Source organism: Setaria viridis, chromosome 6 (genome assembly GCF_005286985.2).
Source record: "Setaria viridis chromosome 6, Setaria_viridis_v4.0, whole genome shotgun sequence".
Classification (NCBI taxonomy): domain Eukaryota; kingdom Viridiplantae; phylum Streptophyta; class Magnoliopsida; order Poales; family Poaceae; genus Setaria; species Setaria viridis.
Genome location: NC_048268.2, coordinates 11,497,162 through 11,516,644, shown reverse-complemented (window position 1 = coordinate 11,516,644; position 19,483 = coordinate 11,497,162).

Sequence of the window (19,483 nt, the reverse complement as noted above, 5' to 3'; positions counted from 1 at the left end):
CCACCTACCAAAAGGCAATCCTAGGTTGCGTCACAAAACAACTCAGCAAAAACATAGAGGCCTACATCGACGTCGTAGTTGTCAACACCAAAGACATAGAAAACTTCATCGCCGACCATGCCCAAACCTTCAACAGCCTCCGGGCTTATCGCTGGAACCTCAACCCAAGCAAATGCATCTTCGGCATCCCATCTGGAAAGCTGCTGGGCTTCATGGTCAGCCAACATGGCATCAACGCTAAACCTGTCAAGGTGGACGCCATCAGAAACATGGTGCAGCTAGCTAGCAAGAGAGACGTCATGAAGCTTACAGGCATGATAGCAGCCCGTAGCCGCTTCATTAGCAAGCTCGGCGAAAAGGGACTTCCCTTACTCAAACTACTCAATAAGGTGGACAAGTTTTAGTGGGATGGCGAGGCCCACAAGGCCCTCGATGAACTCAAAACATTCCTCTCCACCCCTCCCGTCATGACAGCTCTGGCCGACCAAGAAATGCTGCAGCTATACATATCCACGATTGCACACGTTGTGAGCATGGTGCTAGTTGTAGAACATGAGGAACCTAGCCACGCCCACATGGTACAAAGGCTGGTATATTATGTTAGCAAGGTCTTGAGCGACTCCAAGGTCCGCTACACACAGGTCCAGAATATGCTCTACGCAATCCTGATGACCTCTTGTAAGCTGTGTCATTGCTTCCAAGTGCACAAGATCCAAGTGGTTTCCTTCTACCCAATCGATGAAATCCAGCACAACAAGGATGTCCACGGCCGAGTCGTCAAATGGTCTGTGGAGCGTGGTGCATTCAACATCGTCTTTTGCCCATGTCATGCGATCAAGTCCCAGATCTTGACCGACTTCATTGCTGAATGGACTAAGATCCAAGAGCCTCCCTCCCTGGAGAGGCTGGAACACTGGATGATGTAATTCGACAGCGCACTCAACCTCGAAGGAGCTGGCGCGGGGTTCCGTTCATATCCTCGAAAGGTGAGCAGCTCAAGTACATCCTCCAAATCCACTACAAGGCTACCAACAATAGCACTGAGTACAAACCCCTCATACACGGGCTCCACATCGCCGCCTCTCTCGGCATTAAGCGCATCCTCACATTTGGCAACTCCAAGGTTGTCATCGAGTAGGTCAACAAGACCTGGGAGTGCTCCAAGGAAACCATGGACGCCCACTGCACCGAGGTGCACAAACTCAGGTCTTACTTGGATGGTCTCAAGTTCCATCATGTCCCTTGGGAACAGAATGTCGTCGTTGACATCCTATCCAAGCTCGGCTCAAAACGCGCCCAGGTCCCAGTCAGCATGTTCATCTAGTAAATATTGTAGTTTTGCCGTACGTTAGATCAGATATGGCATAGCACACAATGACATAGGATGTATACTAGTTCGGGCAATGAGCCCTACGTCTAGTTGGGGTCAGTCGGTCGACTATATTCCTTGGTCCCTATTCATCTCGTCTGGCCACTCCATTGTGGCGGGTAGGTTGTGGCAGCACAGTGTGGGGGTGTGCGCAGGGCGTGGTATGGTATGGTTTCTCATACGTTAGTTGACCTGGGCGATTCCTCTTTTTCGTTCCACCTGCTCCCAGGGCCCTCACCGAGCGAGCGTCCCCAGTCGATTATCCCAGTCAGCCCCGGCCATGCCGGTCAGGGGGGGTGGTTGGTACGTCGCTTCCCCAGCTGAGGGAACTCGGTTGGGGTCGGACTATGGTCCCACCCCCAACTAGACCCTTCTGGTCATGGTGCCGACCAGGCCTCCTAGTCAGAGGATCTTGATCTCGGCCTGCATTGCGTATCTGGGCCGGCTCGGATACGCGTCGTCACTGTACCCCTTGTTGGGCCAAGCACTACAGGGGGAAGGTGATCCCATTGGGGACCCTGGGTCTATGAATCCATCAAGAGCCCCTGAGCCCTTTTGGTGTTTTTTTGAAGCCGTGAAGGGGCTGTTGCGTTTGATCGGCAGGTTGCTGCTCTTTTTAGCTCAATGAAGGCTTTCATCGTTATATGTTTCATGTGCCCATTGCGCCATGGAGGCAGATAGTTGTTGGGACTCTTGGCTTTCTCCCCTTTGTCTACCGCGTCACGTAGGGTAGTGGAGTAGGATCGTGCATCTAGCCCCCAAGCAGGTACAGGCGCCCAACGCTCGAGGGGATGACTGGCAGAGGCCACAGAGGCGCACCAGGTCGATTCAGGCGCCCAGCCCCTGAGGAGGTCTGGCGTGGGCCACGGAGGTGCGCTGAGTAGGCATAGGTTCCTAGTTCCCGAGAAGGGGACTTGTTGGTAGTTCGTCTTCCACCGGGTTCGCGCGAGTGGACCCGGTGGGTCTAGCCCCCGAGCCTGCGGCTGAGTGGGGAGTCGGTTGCAGGTTGAGCACTTAGGTACTCTTTTCTGGAGCCATGTACTCTTGTGTCCCCATCGGTCGGTATGAGGTAGTCCCTATTGCGATTCGGGGCACTTGCCTATGTGTGTTCCAACCGCGACCTGTGTCATCGGTCATGTCCTAGAGTTGGGATCTGGCAGCCTGAGCCCCTAAGCTCCATTGAGCTCGGTCGGTCGGTCACGTTTTTCATGCGTCACCCTATCTGCGGTTTCCACAACCGGAGGGGTTGAGCTAACATTACTTGCGTCGATGGCTCAAGTGACGCACTCGGTGAGCCCGCTAATGGGCATGTTCGAGTGGAATCCGGGTCTGTTGTTCATAACATGGTCAGTATAGCCCTCATGTGGCACTCCACTACTCCTTAACCTGCCTCCCAGCAGATGCCCAAGCCGTTCCAAAGACCGACTCGGGTAGCCTGCTAGCCTCCCCTCGATGGAGATTCTGTGGGCGTCAGGATCAAACGAGAAGGTCGAGATGACCCCATCCACTTCTGAGAGGATCGGACGAAGGCCGCTAGGGCTCATTTGTGTTTTCTCCCCTAGCTCTGTTTGACGCGAGGTAGTCTCGAGCCCTTCGTGGACTGGCCTTCGAACACCGATCAGTCGCGGCTCATTTTGAACGAGTGGCTATTGCTTTTTGATGCGATGCAAAGCAATTGTAATGCAATAATTGTATGTATGGGATGAATGCATGAATGATTGCATGCATGCATGATATGGATGAATGAATGGGTGCTCATACGCTGAGAAAGTAAATGGGGGGTCAGTAATATTACCTTGGTCGGATTTCTAGGCATCACCCCATCCACGATTTCTGCCACCAGAGGGGTTAAGCTGACGTAGTTTACCTTTGATGGTTCGAGCGACAAGCTCAGGGCACCCTTAGCAGGCATACCCGAGTGGAATCCGGATCCGTCATTCATGACGGGGTCGGCATGTCCTATATGCAACACTCCACTATTTCTTACTTGTCTCCCATCAGATGCCTGAGTCGTCTGACTGACCTGAGTGGCAAGGTGCTCAAGTCGGGCTCGAGCACCAGCATGCCTGAGATCCCGGATGAGGTTCGGGTGCTCAACTCTGAAGGCGTGTTCTACGGGGTGTCGAGGGTGCTGATGTCGGTGGTGACCCACCACCCCACCCTGAACTTCACGACCATCTGCGGAGGGTACGCCGATCGATGGAACTCGAACAAGATCTAGGCACTGGGGAAAGCTTGGTGGCGCACGTGCAGGTGGTCGCCGAGCATACCACCGCACAGTGGGTGATGGAGGCTCGCTGCTCGATGGAGGCTGTAGGTGTGGGCTAGGGACGCATCATCCAGCCTGTTGAAATGACGGAGACCAGGTTGGAGCCGAGTGTCGCCCCAATCGTAACTGAGCCGAGCATCATCCCGACCGTGACCGAGGCACCTTCATCTTTGCTAGCCGCACCGCCATCCGACCCGACCGAGGGATAGTAGTAGAATTCATAGAATTAGTTAGTTTTTGTATCATAATGAATTTCGCGAGGGACTGAGAGCCACCGAGCAAAAAAATTTAAGTTCTTTTGTGATCATGATGGGAAGCTTGTCCCACCCATTCCCATCTTTATCCTTTCAAACCTGCCTGTTTACCGTAGGCTGCAACCTTAAGAACCCGAGCGTGGCCCATGAGGCTCAGCTGCTTGTAACCATAGTCGTGGTGGGGTTTTATCAGTCGCAAGCTAGAGTGTAAGTTACTTAGGGTAGTTTAGAGGACGGGATGTCCTTTCGTTTGGGCGCACCCTTTCATTTGAGCGAAGTGCATGAGTTTGCAAAAGTAAAGAGGGTGGTGCCACACTCCCGTGGAGCCCCCGAGCAACCCAGGCCGAGAGTGCTCGGGCTGGGGTGCTGTAGGAGCAAGTGTTGAATGGAAAATGACTGGTAATGAACCGAGTTAGGCAAAGAAATGATGTAACTACTCAATGTTCCATGTGCTGGTGAGAATGTTGCTGTCATCGTGCTTGAGTCGGTAGGTGCTTGGACGGTTCACCTCGACCACCGTGTACGGTCCTTCTTGTTCTTCTTGCCTCTCTATGTGGGGGGCCTTCATCCTAAACTTCACGCTTGGCCTTGCCCTCGTCCCGACCGCCGCTGAAGACTGTCCCAACCGCCTCATCGCTGAAGGCGTGGTTCATGGTGATGTCAAGTAGGTCGTGGGTGGCTTGGGGCTTGATGCAGCCGAGCTTGTGGAGCAAGGATTTGCAAGTCATCCTGGAGAGGAATACGCTAACGATGTCTGTGTCGATGACATCAGGGAGGGAGTTGCATTGCCTTGAGAACCTACGGATGTAAACCCGCAGGGACTCTTTGGGCTCCTGTTTGCAACTCTTGAAGTCCTAGGAGTTCCCAGGGTAGACGTAGGTCACCTGGAAGTTCCCTATGAACACCTTCTTGAGGTCCGCCGTTGTGCTGAGCCAGGCGTCACGCGTGGATGATGCTACGTGCATCATGGTTCGGTCCGAGCCGGTCACACACATCCTGATGATGTGGAGCCGGTGCGGGGTCGAGCTATGACGCAGCTACGGCACTCTGCCCTACACGATGCGGCTGCAGGGGAGACCGGATAGAGCGGTTCGGCTGGTGCGGCCCTAATGCCCCGGTCGGGCAAGAGGCCGTGAGCTGTTGTCATGATGCGGAGCTTTCTACCTACTGGATGGCGGCGGTCTCTACCAGCGCTCGGAGGTTCTGGTGGATTGCCTGCTCCTACGGGTCGGCAGGCTCAAGGAGGCTGCGTAGAAGCATAGCTGCTGCGGTGATGTTCTAGCCAGCCTGAGCAAACTATGGGGCGTTGTCCCCCCTAGCTAGGATGTTGCGTTGGACCTGGCGGGCGTGGCCTCGAGCGCTGCTCACTGGGTTGCACGCGTGTGGCTTAGAGCGCGCCGCTGGACGCGCCGGCACGGGTGGCTGCTGGGCCTACCGCTGTTGACGCGGTTTGTCGCTGTGCGCCTACGCCTGCGCTTGGGCCTCCGCGTGGTCATCCGGTGGGGTGTGAGCCCTCTAAGACTCCACCACCTCCAATGGTTGTCCTGGGATGTCTGCCATGGTGCAGTCCCGGGATAGACGATCACTGGATGCCATGATGTCACCGATGCTGGAGCGTCACTCTCTATCTCCTCGTTGTAGAGCTCATGGAAGAAGGTGGGAATGTAATCCACCATTCCCATGAACTTGCATGGGTGAGGGGGGCGATGTCATGACCCTCCAGAGCACCTGTGCGTACGCATCCACAGAGGATGTGAGACCATAGGGCAACCAGCCACGTGGCCAGCGTGGCGGAGACAGCGGGGTCCCTTTGGAGAGCTGGCGGAACATGTTGATCAGTGAGTACATGACAGTGTCCATGTCACTCACCATGGGGTTCGAGTCCAACGCAAACTCGATGCGGAGCGCGAGCATCTCAATGCCGAGATTGTCGAGCGGCTCACGGTTGATGGAGGAAGCTCCTCCTCCTAGGATGCCAGGGTGGCTGCCTCCTCATGGAGGTGGAGTACGCCGAGCTGATCGGCGACAAAGTTCGAACTTTCAAACCGGAAGGTCTGGGATGGCGCGAAGACGGGCGGAACCCACATCCCAGCGAGTGTAGGTGTGGGAAACTCTAGTGAGCCAAAGCGAATCGTGTCGCTTCAGCTCATCATGCCGAAAGTAGCAGGAAGGTGGGCCATCCAATGACCTACAAAAACGCGAACGCACGACGTCCTCCCCATGGATGGCGCCAACTATCGGTGCGAAATCTGGCCGACTAGTAAATATTGTAGTTTTACCGTGCGATAGATCAGATGTGACCTAGTATATAATGACACAAGATGTACACTAGCAACGAGCCCTACATCTAGTCGAGGATGGTTGGTCGACTATATTCCTAAGCCCAGGTACTCAAAGTTTGCAGTAGGGGTACAAACGAGAGAGGGATGAGAGGGAGTGTCCGAGACCTGGTCGTGCTCTGGTCCAAGTTGGAGAGAGTGACTGGGGTTCAGACATGCACTATGTGGAAGTGATGAAGCCCGCGAGTGAGTCCCCCTTCAGATAGGGAGGACCCGTCCCCTTTATAGTACAAGGGGACAACCTTACAAGTCAGAGAGGGAGAGAGAGTGTGTGCGGGCGCTACCAAGTCTTGTCGAAGCCCACGTCGTCAGGTACGGTATGGCCTCCATCCTTTGTCCCTGTTCATCTCGTTAGGCCACTCTGTTGTGGCGGGTAGGTTGTGGCGGCAATGTGCAAGGTGTGCGCAGGGCATGCTGCGGTACAGTTCCTCGTACAGTAGTTGACCTGGGCGCTTCCTCTTATCCGTTCCACCTACTCCCTAGGCCCTAATCGAGCAGGCATCCCCGGTCGATTGTCCCAGTCGGCTCCGGCCATGCCGGTTGGTGGGAGTGGTGTGGTTGGTACGGTGCTTCCTCGGTCATGGGAACTCGGTCAGGGTCAGACTGTGGTCCCACCCCCGACTTGACCCTTCTAGTCGGGGCGCCGACCAGGCCTCTTGGTCAGAGGATCCAGTCGGTGGCTGGATCTAGGTCTCAGCTTGCGTTGCATATCTGGGCCATCGCGGATATGCATCGTCACCGCACTTCTTGTTGGGCCAAGCACTGCAGGTGGAAGGTGGTCCCATTGGGGAGATCGGGTCTATGGGCCCATCACCCTCTATCAAGATATTGGACCCGGACCTAGCTAACGGGAACACCGAAGCTCCGACTGACCCAGCACCCACCAATCTCCTGGTGATCGAGGCGGAGGAAGACTGGCATGCACCTTTCATCGCATTCATCACTGACAACATGTCCTCAGAGAACAAAGCCGAGCACGTAAAGATCGCACGATGCAGCACCAACTACATTTTTATAGGTAAGGAGTTGTACAAGAAGGCTGCATCTACCAGCATTCTGATGAAGTACATACTCCACAACGAAGGCCTTGAACTCCTCCACAAAATCCACTACGGTTCGTGCAGGAACCATGCCGCCTTGGGCAATCTGATTGGGAAAGCATTCCACTCTGGCTCCTACTACCGAAGCAACAACGGAAGGTTTCCAACAAAACAACAAAAACTGTTTCATTTACATGGAACAAATGACCTATGTACAAGCTAATCATAGCTAACCCTAAGAAAAATTAAGAATGAGAAAATAACATAGTATGTGTTTTTCAATTATGTGGGCTTTTCCAATCGGCTGTGACGTCCTCTTATTTTGGAAGGCAGCTAGACTTAGACTTAACAAATTTAGATATCTATCTCTACCTTAATATTACAGTGCGGTTGTTTCTTCCAACATCATGGTTGTTTTGCAAAAAAGTCCCACAACCTAAGAGTATTGTGTCCGACAGAGGACTAGAATTTGTTGCCAAGTTTTGGAAGAGCTTTCATAAGGCTATGGGTACTACCTTGAAGTACAACACATCGTTTCACCCATAGATTGATGGACAGACTAAAAGAGTAAAACAAATCTTGGAGGATATGCTGAGAGCTTGTGTGCTTACCTACGACACTGACTGGGAGAGCAGCTTGTCTTTTGACGAGTTTTCCTACAACAGCGAATAGCAAGCTAGTCTTCAGATGTCACCTTTTGAGGCTCTCTACGGAAGAAAGTGCAGAACATCACTGATGTGGTCCGAGGTTGGATAAAGGACCCTCTTTGGGCCAGTAACTATTAAGGAGGCTAAAGAGAACGTGAGCAAGGTTAGAGAGAACCTAAAGATTGTTCACAGTCGCTAGAAGAGCTACGTAGACAAGAGGAGGAGAGACATGTCCTTTGAAGATGGAGATCATGTTTACCTCAAAGTCTCACCGCTCCATGGAATCAAGATGTTTCTGATTAAAGGAAAGCTTGCGCCGAGATTTGTAGGACCCTACCAAGTGGTTAAGCGAATTGGAGATCTCGCTTACAAGGTTGCCCTACTGGAAAGCATGGCTAGAATACACCCAATGTTCCATGTATCGCAGTTGAGGAAGTGTTGACAGTTCCCGAGGAGGAGGTTCACACTGAAGCATTAGACCTACAAGACACTTTGGAGTATGCAGCACACCTAGTCAATATCTTGGCTCGCACAAAGAAAGCGACAAGGGCATCCGTTCCTTACTGTAAAGTTCTTTGGAGCAACCATACTAAGAGAGAGGCAACTTGGGAGAAAGAGTCTGATCTGAAGAAGGAGTTTCCGCACCTATTTGAGGAAGAGCTTGAAGCATAATTTTGAGGACGAGATTCCCATGGGTGGAGACTGTAATATTTCAAAAATTTGTAATATTAATTTGAGTGAACTTTCCAAAAATTTAAAACTTTTTGTTTGAATTGTGTGCTCGTTTAAAAATAAAAGTCACATTCTCATCTCATCTAAATCCCTAAGAATTAAATCACAAATCTTTTGAAAACTTGTGTGGATTGATTTGGATCTTCTTGGACTTTTATTTGGATCTTAAGTTTGAGTGTGTGTTTGAATTTTGAATATAATTCAAAAGTCAAACTAAATATAAATCTAAACCTAAATCTAAATAAAAAAAATGTATCTAACCCACCCAACTTACCAGGCCGGCCGCAGCCCACCGGCTTGGCCCGCTTCACCCTCACCCGCCTTCGACCCGGCTTGGCCCGCCTCACCTTAACCCACACTGCTTTCAACACAGCAGGCCACGTCGCCGGCCCTGTTGGCCCGCCCTAACCAACGCCGTGCCCCTCACCCCTTTTCTCTCGCCAACGCGTTGGGCCCACCCGTCAGCCGTCCCCGTTCTTCTTCTTCCTCCGCTGTACACGCACGCGTGCTGGTGGCCATTGACCGGTCAACACTGACATCAGCAGACATGTGGCGCACTCTCGTGCTACCACATGGCACAACTAGGCGCTGACACATGTCATCTTTACTAAATGTTTTTCAAAATTATTTAAATGATTAAATAAATTGTTTAATCTTTAAAAATTCATAACAAATTAATTTTAACTCCAAAAAATATGAAACTAGTTGCAATAAATTCGTAAAATCGAGCCTGTGCTATTTGAAGCTAGTTTGGTGTTATTTGGATCTTCTAAATTTAGCGTTCTTAGAGTTTTTGCCTAGATGTAATGCTGTTTAATTTACTTTAGGTCGTATCTCATTCTGTTCAGACCCGAGCTACGACCCGAAAGACCCTCAAGACCCCGACGGCACTGAGGAAGATCCAAACAACGATAGACAAGGTGTCATGTCACTCCCAAACATATAGATCATATGCATGCTTAGTTGCTAGCGCTTTATTTATGATGCTTGATGATGATGGATTGCATAGCCAATGTTTTAGCCATGTGTTGATAATTGTTTATCTTGTTTTTCTTATTTACATATTTTTATGGACTAGCTACAAACCCCTACATAGTCCACCGCTCATATATCCATATACATACTTTTGAGTTATGGATGGGCATATGCCATTGTTTTGGTGATGGGTATCCCTTGAACACTCTCGCATGTGTTTTGGGTGAGTGTGACTCCTTTATGTGTTTTGGTGGGAGTGAGCCGTGGTTGGTACTGAGGAGTGCCTTGCCGAGAGAGAGCATTCTGGACTCTCTCTATACCCCATACCTGTGGCGGGTACCTTGTTTGTTTCTGAGGAGCAGATGGTGTACTTGTACGTTGCAGGTACTTTGGCACATACTTGTGGAATAGAATGCTCGCTCTTAGCTGCTTAAGGACCGAGTCAGTTTACCACCAGTCACAGAAGCTATTTTCGTATAGACCGCTCGCTTACGTTATGGGCAGGGTTCGGTCTGAGACTAGTGGTGGACAGTGCTCACCCTGTAGGCGGATTGGAGGATTGTGTAAGGAATTCGAGGCGTTGCCCTGCTGTGACCAAATTGCACCCCGACATGGGTAGGCTTCACAGCTTCGACATCCTCACTGGTAACGGCATGCCTTGCAGCTGAGGACGGTTCCAAGCTCGAGGAAACAGGAGAGAGCTATCCACCTACTAGGGCTCCGGCTGTTACATGGGGTTTGGACGGATCGCTACCATTCCGACTCCATCCGTGCAAATACAGTTGTACAACCTCTGTAGAGTGAATAAAGCTATAGCTATAGTCCGTGTCCACTGGTTATGGATAGTACCGTTGACTACCTCTACTTCTGAGTGGACTTTTCTTATTCTTCTACCTTCCCTTTTTTTGAAATAGGCTGGCATTTGCCGTTGAGATGTGAGATGTGAGGGAAGGGAGCTCTCACATCGCGTAGTGTGTTTGGGTGTTGGACTCTTGGGTGAAGGATCTGTTGATTTGTGCCAACTTCCTTGATTGAGGTGTCTGTTGGAGGTATGCCCTAGAGGCAATCATAGAGATGATGATATTCCATTTGTATCCATGATTTGTATGTTGTGTTCATTGAATATCCATTGAAGGCTACTTGAATTGATTTGCAATTATGTGAATTGTATGTGAAACTCTTTACTTGTATGGTTATTCTAAAGTTGTCCCTAGTCGGAGTTCATGTGAGGACACACATGAATATTAGACTAGCACATGTATTAGTTGATGACTATGTTTCACAAGTCATGGACATGGAGATGTTGAACTAATAATGTGGACACATGTGGAGACATGTGCTAGGACTGACCCAACACGAGAAGTAGTTCTCTCTTTAAACAAAATATACGCTTTGTCCTTAGACCTGAGATTGTCGCATGTATTCTAAATGTGGATCGACCTACTTAGGGGCTATCAAACGCTACGCCGTAACAGGGTAGTTATAAAGGTAGCTTTCGGATTTGTCAAGAAGCATGCTATGAGGTATGGTCAATCAAGATGGGATTTGCCCCTCTCTGATTGAGAGTGATATCTCTGGGCCCCTCGAGTGATCGGATCCGAAAATGCATGGCCATGCTACGTACGGTTAAGAGTTAACCTACAAAGGGATTCCGAATCACAGGATCGAGAAAGAGCGGTCGACTTGAAGCTACACCAAATATCGTGAGGCAAAGGGAATAGCATGTATATTATGTTGTGATGGTTCGTCTGATATGATCTTCGTGTGCGTATAGGAGTTGGCACGTCTTGCTAGAGGACGCTACCGACTATTGGGCCGAGTAGGAGTACTCGGGCCATGTCTATACGTATCCGAACCCATAAGGTCACACACTTAAGGGGCTGGAAGCCCAATTCGGATCTGATCTGAGTTGGATTAGGTTTAGAAGTACTAATGGGCCTCGGACCCAGAGGCCCGTTAGGAAACTCTATAAATAGAGGGGTGGGGGCGCCCTAGGGTTTACACCTTTTGGCGAAACACACCTGTCGCGCCTCCCACGCCCTCGCCTGTTGCAACTCGCTGATCTAGCAGTTTGGCTTGCGACGCTTCCTCCCTGCACGTGTGGATACCTTGGAGGTGTTGCGCCTGCAGCACTTGGACGAGCCGCCGACGAGCCACGACGAGCCGACGACGAGCGGCGGCACCGGGGGCGATCTTGCTGCACGTGGATGAGCTGCTGAGGAGCTGCTGGACGTTGACGTGATCGACTACGTACGACTACGTTGATCGACTACGTACGACTACGTGATCGTCTTCACTGCATCGACGCATATCTACATCTTCCGCACCAGTAGTGCGTCGAGTGGTAATCCCGTGATCCTTATACGGCAGTTCTTCCTGGTTTTACGCGGTAGAAATTTTGATTTGCGCTAGTGTAGCCTACCTCGTACCCCAACAGTGGTATCAGAGCCGTAGCTGCTTAGTTTTGGATTCAGGATGTGTGCATATGGAGATATGCGAGTTTTCCGTTTGATATATGTCCTGTTTTCGTGCCTTTGCTGCAATGGTAGTGTAACGACATACTCCTACCGGTCGGTTTCCGCCATCGGAGTTAAGTAATACACGTAAATCCAATTGCAGTGAGCGAAGATCAATATGATTGGTCGAATCGAAATCTAGGGTCATACGCCAGACGCATTAGATGTGCAATAGTAGATGGGATCTACTGCCGGGGTTGGGATTTTTGCCGTATGCGTATGCTTCGGTAAATCAGCCGTAACTTTTCGGTACGATCTCGGATCGGGGCGAATTTTATATAAAAATTGATCTACAGAAAAAGTTACACATGAAATTCAACCGCTTTGCCATTTTTGGCGAAATTAGATTTCCCAAATTCGGCTTGGAAGATGGAGTTTCGGGCATCCGAAGTTTGGAACGTTAGGACGTCTAACTCTGTTTTGCAGGATGTATGTATGTATCTTGTGATCAGTATGGCCCCCTTGTGTATGTGATGCATGTGTGTAACTCATTTGTGACCTGCGTGTCGCGCGTACGGCAACACGGCAGGAGCCATATGTGTTGTCACTTTATTGAATTTAATGGTCTGCGTACCAATCTGTGATGATCCAAGCAACTATGTAATCTTCATTACTAGATTCTTTACTAGCTATTAGGCGTAATAGCATGTTCTAGTTCTTGGAGGACTCATCACCAGGAGGATGGCGCACATGGAACATGGAGATGGAGATCACCATGGTGAACAGGCTCTATGGAGATGGAGATCACCATATGAAAACGGGCCATACGGTGTCACAACTGTGTGAATGCTATTCTGTTTATGTTTTACTTTCTGCATGCTGTGATGTTAGAGGTAGAACGATCCCTCATAAAGTTTAAGTTAGTATGCCCTCCCAACTAAAACTTGCACCGTCCCATGTCTTGTACAATTAGTGGTGGGTCTATGAAATTAGGGTGCCACTAGTTTTCCTTGACTAGACGGGTTTGTGTCGGACACTTACACGCATAAGGGTTGGTTTGCTTAACAAGGTTATCTTAACGGTTAAGGACCTTGGGGCATAAAGGTTGGGCGCCGAGACATAGAGATGTCACCCAACAACAGGAGTCATATGTGATATGATTAGCAAAAGTTGCTTACCGATCTACCTTGTTTGCTAGCGGTGATGCTAAAGCTCACTAGTGGACTTGTTAGTTGTGGATCCTGAATCACTAAGTTTCAATAGAGGGATATTGATTTTAGTGGGAGTAGATTCTGTTAAAATAGTTTAATGTGATTTGCTCTATCATGGATACGTTTGTCTTAGTGTATTTTGCATTACTTTGTTGTAGATTAAATGGCACCTAGCAGCACTACACCGTTTGCTTTGCGTTCGGTCCTTGAGAAGGACAAGTTGAATGGAACAAATTACTCGGATTGGATCCGTAACCTGAGAATTGTTCTCAGGGCTGAGAAAAAGGAAGATGTTCTAGACAACCCACTACCAGAAGAACCTGCTGATGATGCACCCGCTGCTGCTAAGAATGCTTACAAGAAAGCATGTGATGCTAACCTCGAAGTAAGCTGTCTTATGCTTGCTTGCATGGAACCCGAGCTGCAGATGCAGTTCGAAACAAACCATGAGGCGCACGATATGATCGTGGCGCTTAGAGACATGTTCCAAACACAGGCCAGGACTGAAAGGTTCAATGTGTCTAAGGCCTTTGTTGAGAGCAAGCTAGCAGAAGGCGCAGCAGTAGGACCACACGTAATCAAGATGGTTGGTTACACTCAACGGTTGGAGAAGCTAGGCTTCCCACTGGGCCAAGAGTTGGCCACTGATTTCATTCTTTCGTCTCTTCCGCCTAGCTATGGGAACTTCATCTCGAACTACCATATGCATGGGACGGAGAAGGGTCTGAATGAGCTGTGTGGCATGCTTAAAACAGCAGAGGCTGACATCAAGAAAAGCGCTAGTACCAACCATGTGATGGCTATACAGAACAAGCCTAGCTTTAAGAAGAAGGGCAATTCTTGGAAGAAGAAGGCCAAGGCTGGAACGTCCAAGCCAAATCCAGCGCCCAAGGTTAAAGCTGGACCTGGACCTGCTCCAGACAAAGAGTGCTTTTACTGTCATGAACTTGGTCACTGGAAGAGAAACTGCAAGCAGTACCTAGCTTCCTTGAAGAATGGTGGAAGTAAGAGTACTTCTACCTCAGGTACGCTTGTTGCTAATGTTATAGACAACATATTTCTCGCTGATACAATTATTAATTCTTGGGTATTTGATACCGGATCGGTTGCTCATATTTGCAATTCGATGCAGGGAATGATAAAAAGTAGAAGCGTGGAAAGAGGAGAAGTTGATTTCCGCGTGGGCAATAATGCAAGAGTTGCTGCGTTGACCGTCGGGACGATGCAACTCCACCTCCCGTCAGGATTTATTATGGAGTTGAATAATTGTTATTTCGTTCCTAGTTTAAGTCGAAACATTTTGTCTCCTTCATGCTTGATGAAGGATGGTTATTCATTTGCGAGTGAAAACAATGGTTGTGTGATCTCTAAGAATAATATGTTTATGGCTTTTGCACCCATTGTGAATGGATTATTTGTTTTAAATCTTGATGGTTCACCTGTCTGTAATGTAAGTGCTAAAAGGCCTCGGCCTAATGATTTGAGTCCTACCTACTTGTGGCATTGTCGTTTGGGTCATATAAGTGAAAAGCGCATGAAGAAGCTCCATTCTAATGGACTTCTAACTTCGTTTGATTTTGAATCATACGAGACATGTGAGGCTTGCTTGCTAGGCAAGATGACCAAGACGCCTTTTACAGGATTTCCTGAGAGAGCAGTAGACTTGTTGGAACTCGTACATAGTGATGTATGCGGACCAATGAGCACGACGGCTAGAGGAGGATTCCAATACTTCATAACTTTCACTGATGATTTTAGTAGATATGGCTATGTCTACTTGATGAGGCACAAGTCTGAAACCTTTGAAAAGTTCAAGGAATTTCAGAATGAAGTTGAAAATCAGCGTGGCAAGAAAATTAAGGCCTTACGATCTGATCGTGGAGGCGAGTATTTGAGCCACGAGTTTAGCAATCATCTAAAGAGTTGCGGAATTGTTCCACAACTTACGCCGCCTGGAACACCTCAGAGAAACGGTGTGTCCGAGCGATGTAATCGAACTTTGTTAGACATGGTTCGATCAATGATGAGCCAGTCGGACCTACTGTTGTCATTTTGGGGATACGCTCTAGAAACAGCAGCTTTCACACTTAAAAGGGTACCATCTAAATCCGTAGTTAAGACACCATATGAGATATGGACTGAAAAGGTTCCTAGTTTGTCTTTTCTAAAGATTTGGGGATGTGAAGTGTTTGTCAAGCGACTTCAGTCGGACAAGATCACACCCAAGTCGGATAAGTGCATTTTCGTGGGATATCCAAAGGAAACTTTGGGATATTATTTCTACAACCGATCAGAAGGCAAAGTGTTTGTCGCTCGGAACGGGGTTTTCCTAGAGAAAGAGTTTCTCAAAGGAGAAAAGAGTGGAAAGACAGTGCATCTTGAAGAAGTTCAAGATGAGCCGATCGGGCAAGAATCAATGAGTGATGCCAACGTAGCAGAACAAGTTGAGATATCCATGGCTCCACGAAATGCAGGAAATATTATTGTTGGACAATGATGAGTCTGCGACATATGCAGAAGCAATGATGGACCCAGACTCCAAAAAATGGCAGAGTACCATGCAATCCGAAATAGAGTCCATGGGAGACAATCAAGTTTGGAACTTAGTTGACCCGCCTGATGGTGTTAAAGCCATAGAGTGCAAGTGGATCTATAAGAAGAAAAAGTACATGGATGGAAATGTTCACATCTATAAAGCACGACTTGTCGCAAAAGGTTTTCGACAAGTTCAAGGAGTTGACTACGACGAGACCTTCTCACCCGTAGTGATGCTTAAATCTCTACTATGATAACAATGGGGCAATGGCGCAAGCAAAGGAGCCAAGCAACCACCAGAAGAACAAACACGTAATGCGGCGATTTCATCTCATTCGAGACTTCGTTAACCGAGGTGAGATCAAGATATGCAAAATACACATGGATCTGAATATTTCTGATCCATTGACAAAACCACTCCCGCAGGCTAAGCATGATGCGCATGTAAGAGCTATGGGTATTAGGTACCTTCTATATTGACTCTAGTGCAAGTGGGAGACTATTGGAGGTATGCCCTAGAGGCAATCATAGAGATGATGATATTCCATTTGTATCCATGATTTGTATGTTGTGTTCATTGAATATCCATTGAAGGCCACTTGAATTGATTTGCAATTATGTGAATTGTATGTGAAACTCTTTACTTATATGGTTATTCTAAAGTTGTCCCTAGTCGGAGTTCATGTGAGGACACACATGAATATTAGACTAGCACATGTATTAGTTGATGACTATGTTTCACAAGTCATGGACATGGAGATGTTGAACTAATAATGTGGACACATGTGGAGACATGTGCTAGGACTGACCCAACACGAGAAGTAGTTCTCTCTTTAAACAAAATATACGCTTTGTCCTTAGACCTGAGATTGTCGCATGTATTCTAAATGTGGATCGACCTACTTAGGGGCTATCAAACGCTACGCCGTAACAGGGTAGTTATAAAGGTAGCTTTCGGATTTGTCAAGAAGCATGCTATGAGGCATGGTCAATCAAGATGGGATTTGCCCCTCTCTGATTGAGAGTGATATCTCTGGGCCCCTCGAGTGATCGGATCCGAAAATGCATGGCCATGCTACGTACGGTTAAGAGTTAACCTACAAAGGGATTCCGAATCACAGGATCGAGAAAGAGCGGTCGGCTTGAAGCTACACCAAATATCGTGAGGCAAAGGGAATAGCATGTATATTATGTTCTGATGGTTCGTCTGATATGATCTTCGTGTGCGTATAGGAGTTGGCACGTCTTGCTAGAGGACGCTACCGACTATTGGGCCGAGTAGGAGTACTCGGGCCATGTCTATACGTATCCGAACCCATAGGGTCACACACTTAGGGGCTGGAAGCCCAATTCGGATCTGATCCGAGTTGGATTAGGTTTAGAAGTACTAATGGGCCTCGGATCCAGAGGCCCGTTAGGAACCTCTATAAATAGAGGGGTGGGGGCGCTCTAGGGTTTACACCTTTTGGCGAAACACACCTGCCGCGCCTCCCACGCCCTCGCCTGTTGCAACTCGCGGATCTAGCAGTTCGGCTTGCGACGCTTCCTCCCTGCACGTGTGGATACCTTGGAGGTGTTGCGCCTGCAGCACTTGGACGAGCCGCCGACGAGCCACGACGAGCCGACGACGAGCGGCGGCACCGGGGGCGATCTTGCTGCACGTGGATGAGCTGCTGAGGAGCTGCTGGACGTTGACGTGATCGACTACGTACGACTACGTTGATCGACTACGTACGACTACGTGATCGTCTTCACTGCATCGACGCATATCTACATCTTCCGCACCAGTAGTGCGTCGAGTGGTAATCCCGTGATCCTTATACGGCAGTTCTTCCTGGTTTTGCGCGGTAGAAATTTTGATTTGCGCTAGTGTAGCGTACCTCGTATCCCAACAGTGTCGACCTCGAAGATGGTGTTGCTTTGCTGCTTCCTTGATTGTTGTTGCTGCTGCATAAACCTCTAGAGCCATATATAGGTTTACTCATACATATAGTATAATTCCCCCATTTCCTTGGCTTGCTGCTATTAGGAGTTGACATGGCTTACCCACTTCTCGGGTAGATGGTGGCATTTTAGGGTCGGAGCCCGACTACGACTTCGACAACGATGGATGGGAAGACCAGGGATGGTCCTTTGCTCGAGTTGACTTTCAAGATGGAGTTCAACATAGCTTATGTTTCCGCTGCGTAGATGTTTTACCTTTCTTGATTCAGTCCTGATGGACTTGTACCGGCATGTGCCGAAGAGATGTAGTCGACACTTATGATATCTGTACTCTGTTGTTTCTCTATATTTCTATGCTAGTATGGATTTGTACTATCTGAGATAGGGATTTGTATGTGATAGCCTTCCTTGGTGTATCACCGGGGTGCGTAGGCTTAAATTCTGAGAAATGGGAATTCGGGTCCATTTCAATTATCTGTCAAATTTAGCTATCAACACGTACCTGCCAAACCAGTCAGTTCTGCAACCAACATAAGATTAGGAAAAGTTGATTTATAGTACTAATTGTCTATATCGTTGTATATATTCTCCATCGTCTGAAATAACAAGACAAAGTTCATGATAGAAAAAACATGACAAAGACAAAAGTTCATGATAGAAAAAAACATGACAAAGACAAAAGTAACAAACCACACAAGTCACGACTCTTCTTTCAGTCGCTAAAGCTTGTCTACTATAGTTACCTCAACTGCATCATTCTGCCTTCATGTTTCTTAGCCGCCGTTGGACAAAGATGACCAGCATGGTGTTGTCCTGCAACATACTACCTTAAAATAACTAATTTACTTATCATAAGCATCATATTAAGAATTTATGTTTTTACGGAACGAATACAATGTGTGCACTAGAAACCCTGCCTAATACCTCACTTCAACGATTCCGTAACCTTGATAGGAGAAAATTCCTTATTTGTCATCGGAATTTATGTCGTTTCCTCATTTGCCATCAAAAAGTTTGCCTTCCTTATTTCCATCGAGTCAAATTTGTATTCCCTATATGCCATCAACAATGTTAAGTTGGACATGAAAAGATAGTTTTACCCTCATGACATAGGAGCACATTATTGTATAATTTGTATTGCAACTTGTTTTCTTTTTCCATATTAGCCTAATGTTTCTTAAAAATGAGTTGATCCCATGCATATGCAGCCAATCAAATTTTACAACAATGTGTCCTTGTAGCATAAGGGTAAGACCATCTTTTAACGTCAAGTTAACTCATTTGATGGCAAACAGGGAATGCAATTTTGAGCCAATAGCAAATAAGGAAGGGAAACCTTTTCCGTGGCAAATAAGGAAGCGATATAAATTCTGATGGCAAATAAGGAATTTTATCTGATAGCTGTTAGCCCTTCAACTCCTCTGCTCCACCCCAAATGGTCCTCGACTCATTGAGCCCTTGTTTGAGTAGTAGTAGATTGGAGTAGAATAAAGGGGATTGAGTCTAAAATGAACTAATTTCCACTTCAATCCGCTGCTACCAAACAAGAACTGACTAAGACCAACAGCAACTACCTCCCACCCACCCTCTGCTCTTCTTAGTATGTATGGAGAATTGGAGATTTAGCGGCTGTTAGTTACTCCCTCTGTCCTAAATTACTATTCGTTTTTGTTTTTTTACACTAGATAAAATGAATAGTAAAATGAATAGTA